This window comes from Calliphora vicina, chromosome 1 (assembly GCF_958450345.1).
Source record: "Calliphora vicina chromosome 1, idCalVici1.1, whole genome shotgun sequence".
Lineage (NCBI taxonomy): Eukaryota > Metazoa > Arthropoda > Insecta > Diptera > Calliphoridae > Calliphora > Calliphora vicina.
In genome coordinates this window covers 35,114,848-35,120,485 of record NC_088780.1, presented here as the reverse complement: position 1 = coordinate 35,120,485, position 5,638 = coordinate 35,114,848, and positions in this window count along the sequence as shown.

The window sequence follows — 5,638 nt, the reverse complement described above, 5'->3', positions numbered from 1 at the left end:
AATTTCCAACAAAACTTTAACAACGTAATGTTGTTGTTGAATTTTGCAATTACAATTGCTGCCAAGATGCTAGGAATTCATTAAGCTGCAGCAAACTAAAAAAAATCTACAACCACCACCTTGATATTCAGCTGATAAACATGAATAAATAGATATACTTATTCCAAAAAGACAAGGAAAATTTACAATATATTTTGCCTTTAGCTAAAGCTTAAACTTACTGTGATTTTTATATTCATTTTACTCCTTCCTCTCTGGTTTTTTCCATTTAAGTTTTGGCTTAAAATGTTGATTTGCTGTTTGTTGTTGGTTCTGGTGCCCTCCCCCCCTATTCTTTCCTCTGGGGTTTTAGGTATAAAATTGAAACTAAACACAAACTGAACTGAAAGATTTTAATCCGATTATTTCGTAAGAAATGAGAAGCAGCAATATACGAAGACGAACAAAATCCAAAAAAAAAAACGTTACAAATTATTTTCTGAACAGCTAGAACGAACGAAAAAAAGGGTGGAATGAATGGTGAGGTAAATGTTTAAATTATGGCCAACATTTATAATAAAAACAAACTAAAATTAAATATACAGCTGAAAAAACGACTGAAAAATGTTATCAGTTTAAGTCGAATAATCTTTTAGTTTATGATAATGGTTATTTATGGAGCTGCTTATATCAACTTGCAACATTTTTAGGTCTTAAAGGGGGAAAAAGGGGTAGAATTTTTAAGCATTAATTTTGTGTGTGGCAATAGCAGGCCATTAATGATTAATAAAAATTACACAGATTGTTTGTTTGGCAGCAGTTGTAGTCTAAATCCAGGCCGACAATAAAAAGATTTATAATAACTAAAAGAATCTTAAAGATTTTTGTATTTAACTGAAAAAATGTTTAAGAAAATTAAGCTAGTTTTAGGCATTAACAATGTCAGAATTTACGAAATATGTTTTTTTAGTTTTATTAGGTTTTTTGAACGTTCTTAATCCTTAAAACTAGTTTTTTATGTTTGCTATACTGAGCTTTCAACTTCCCTTAAAAAAGAGAAGGCTTAAAATTAAATTGGAAAAAACCCAAGTAAATTAAATACACTATAAAAAGTAACGTAAGTAGTAAAAATGAAAAAAAAACAACAATTGTAATATGTACTTAAATACATTTACCCTTCTTTGCCTGCAAGTTGCAACAAACAATGAAAACCTCACGAATTAATGGTTTGAAATTGTATACTAAATACAACAACTGGAAAAGGAAAATGACAGCAGCAACAACGAAAAATACAAGCAAATAAAAAGTAATCTACTGTCACAAAAACTGAATCCAACAGAACACAAAAAAAATTCATACTAAAAACGAAATCCCTGCTGATGATAGTTAACAGTAGAGGGAAGGAAGGACGGACGGACGAAAAGACAGACAGACACATTGTGGTTGATATTAATGTTGCAAACTTTATACATTCATGTTTTGTATACCCTACACAACCATAGGGGGGAGGGTATTATACATTGATGCTGAGGTTTGTAACGCCTCAAAATAATAGCTTAACACCCACCTGAAATTATAGAGAATAGAGCTGACATTCGAGTAAAAATTATTTGAATAATCGAGGAAAACAATATTTTTAATCGAATGAATAAAATTTTCAGTTTAGAAAAAAAATTATTCGATTAATAATTGTCGAGTATTCGAATAAATTTAACTTCAAGCTAAAATTTTAGCAAACAAATTATATAGATGGAAATATTGAAGAAAAAATCTCAAATAATGTGGGGTGTATGAATTAAAAATGCGGAATTTTTTCAAACATTTAGCTTTTATTTTGACACATTTGTACAACGTAAATTTATTCAAAACTAGTTGACCGCCACGCCTTCGCCCGGTAGCATTTACTAATGTTAGTTCTTCAAGTTTCTCCAACCCAAATACACCTGCCTGTTCTTATTTATTTGCAAATAAAATATCTAAATTTGTACTGCATACTTTAGGGAGCTCTTTTATTAGAGTTGACTGGACTCAAAAAAAATCAGAGTTTTACCAGGAATTTTTTAATTTTTTTTCTTTACAAACCATCTCCTGAAAATTTCAAATCGAATAAAAAAAAATCAGCCAAATCGCTCCAGCCGTTCTCACGTGATGCCATTACATACATGGACCATTTCACTTTTATATATATAGATATTCGCCATTGTTAGCTATGACCTTTTCCCATATTTCTGGCAACATATGGATTGCGAGCCAAAATAACTGCTCATCTTTTGAAGCCAAGAACGAATCAAGCCAATTTCGAATACCCAATGTTCCAAAGTGAAGCGTATCCCAGCGATATCGTTTTGAATAGATCGAAACATATAGTATTCGGACGGCCACTCTTGGTCTTCAAACTTTTTTGACTGGCCTGGGCGATAGTTGTCTTCCGTGTCAAAATCACCACTTCTGAACCGCACAAACCTTCTCTCTCTCCCATTAAAACTGCTGGCACATTCACTATACGCTTTGATAAGCAAGCGATGTAATTCCATCTTAAAATCGTTATAACTTTTGTATTCACTCGCAAAAGCGGTACACGACAACATCGAACAAAAATTTAAATTTAAAAAAAAAGAAAACAGTTTTTACTCATATATTCATTGTAGGATATCATATGGTCGAACTTGACCGACTATACTTTCTTACTTGTTAATCGTTGTTGTTTCTGCTGTTGTTGTTGTTATTACTCATGACAATGATGCTACTGCTGCATAAAGAGGCTGTTGCATGTAAGTTTTTGTTGCTGTTAATGCTGCCGGTTATGCTGGTGGTACTTTGCTAGATCGTTACTTGAATGTTGTTGGCTGAAGTTGTTGTTGTTTTTGTTGCTGCCGTTGTAACTGCTGCTGGTTCTTGTTGCTGCAATAAAATTACGTGACTAACATATGATTGCGTGTTGTAGTTTCATTGCATTCATTGTATTTGTTAACCATTGAAAAAAAACGTCTACTTGCATACATATTTACTTACTTACAGCATGCTACATACAACAACAACAACAACAACAACAAACAATGAATGCAACATAATGGCAACAACAACAGCTACAAACAAATATTGTTGTAGTTATGTCTCATAGTAAGAGAATGTAATCATAAAGCGTAATTTAAAATAAATCGTATTTCGTAGCTTTGCAAGAATTATATGGATACATATATTCAACTTTCCACCGTTGCTTCCACATAATAATGAAATATAGTGGCACTTTTTGACATTCTCATTTAATGAAATATTAGGATAAGTATGAGAAAAAGTAGATGATCTGAAAAAACTGCGAAATTTTCAAACCATACCATTTTTCACTGCAATTGAGGAAATTCCAATTGAATATTATTCCTTATCCCTAAACGGCTATCATAAATATTGGGTAGACAAAAGTTTAGCATGATTAACAATATTTGCTGTCTTAAAGAATATGCTTCTTGGTCCATACTTTCTAAGACATAGAAGTTCAATTTCTTGACTGATTTTGTTTTCTTTTTTTATAAACTTCAGACAATTGATTGCAATCATCATACTTTCAGGATGATGATTGCGAATATTTTTCAATAATACAATCCTTTGTCGTTCTGCCATCATGGCATGTTTGAGGCACATAACTATACATATAAATTACATACTTATTTAAAGTGTGTATTTGGCTTTGGGGCAACCTTTTAATCCGTTTTGTAAGCAGAACGTAACGTAAGTACATGCAACAACAGCGACAACAAAAACTGTATGAAAAATTAAAAACAAAACAATTTGATACAAAAAAAAAAGAAAACAGTGAATGAATGACTAAATACGGTATTACAAGCAGACATTTAAAGGATTTAATTCCTTTAATAGTTATTTGAAACAAACATTTATCTATACATGTATGTATATTCTAATACAGCGCTGGATATATTGGGTGTATGACTTAAAAATGGCGTAGCTTTTGAAAGCAGTTTTTGGTTTTAATAACGTATATGAAATTTTGAAAACTACATATCTGTCATTTATTCTCATTTAGTTATTGAATATTTTTTTTTGTGCCAACAAAGCGTCATATGCGGGAAGTTTTGCTTTACTTATTTAATATAAAAAGTGCCGGTGAAGAACACCGATTCCTCACCGAAGCTTATGGTGAATGTGTTCCATCGATTTGAATGTGAGAGACATTTGTTCGGTTCAGAAGGCCAGCCACAAAAGATTGAAGACCAAGAATTGGATTGTTGTAAAACTCAACAAGAGTTTGCGAAATCAATCATCAGTTTCAAAACTTTTGTAAACAGTAGGATTCATCCAAGTGCAGGGAAATAAACTGAAGATGAGAGATCTTGAAAGCGATTTTGTATATCTGAAATGCTGCTTGAACGCACATATAAAAGAAAATAATTTTTGTAACGAATAATTACTTAACACGAAGCGTAACGATCGTATGAGAAGTAGAGTTTCCAAAAAGCCGAAGAAATTCAAAACCACGATTTCGGTTTTAAAAAACTGAAAACCGATCGGTTTAGAAGTCTAAAAATATTTTTACATCAATTTGTTTTTAAATAAATACAAATAAAAATTTTGTATTTCATTTCTTAATTTTGAATTTTGCTACTGAAAATAGTTTAAAAGTAAAAACCGAAGAATAATTGTCGGTTTCGGTTTTAGACCAATTATCGGTTTCAGTTTTAGAGACAAATAACCTGTTGTCAAGAAACTAAAAATAATCACAGATCAAGCTCCTTTTCTTGATTAAACGCTTATTGGCCCAGTTATTAGCGAATTTAGATATTTTGAGTTTTTATATTTATATACTTGAGTTTTTTATATTTGAGTTTTTTATTTATCCTGCAGACAAGCCAAATGGCTTCGCAGGATTAGTTATAAGATTTAAAATGTATATTAAATTGTTCACCAGTTTGGTGAACATTAGTAAAAAAAATCACCCTGAAAAATGTTTAGGTAAATCTGTTGGGGTTTACAAGGGGAAAAAATTACTTTTGCAATTTAATTTAAAAGAATAGAAATGTGTACGTAATTGTCGTTCAAATGAGACATAAAAAACCGAAATTGATCATAAAATTTTAAAGTTGTTAAAAATTCGCCAGGCCATTAACGTGTCTCTGGCAACTAGAAAAATAAATGTAGGAACAAAATTAACATATTTTGATAAATATTAAAATAAAAGCTCATTTTTACATAAAACATATCCATATTTACTTGTATATGAGTTTTTGTCTTCGTAGGATACCGTTTACCTATTCGCAGGTATGACCAAAAAATAAAAATTTTTTAACGGCAGTTTCAAAACTCCATTTTCAAATTTTTAAAAATTTTGTTTAACAAATTTAAGAAGTTTTTGATCATCTCATTGGGACTTATTGAGAATATAATGGAGAATAAAAATGTGAAAAAATTATGAAAATATCTCTTATAGTTTTTCCGTACCTACGATTTAAATTATGAAATTTTGGAGAAAACCCAATTATTTGGTAATTTTTTGGCGCTCTATTTACTTACTGTTATGAATTTTAAATAAAACCTATTTAGAATATTACAGTCCAGATAATTCTAAATATACTCTGAATGTTTCACTAAAATTGGAAAATGTTAAAGCTTAAATCGTGAAGGTCAAAGGTCAAATTTTTCAATATTT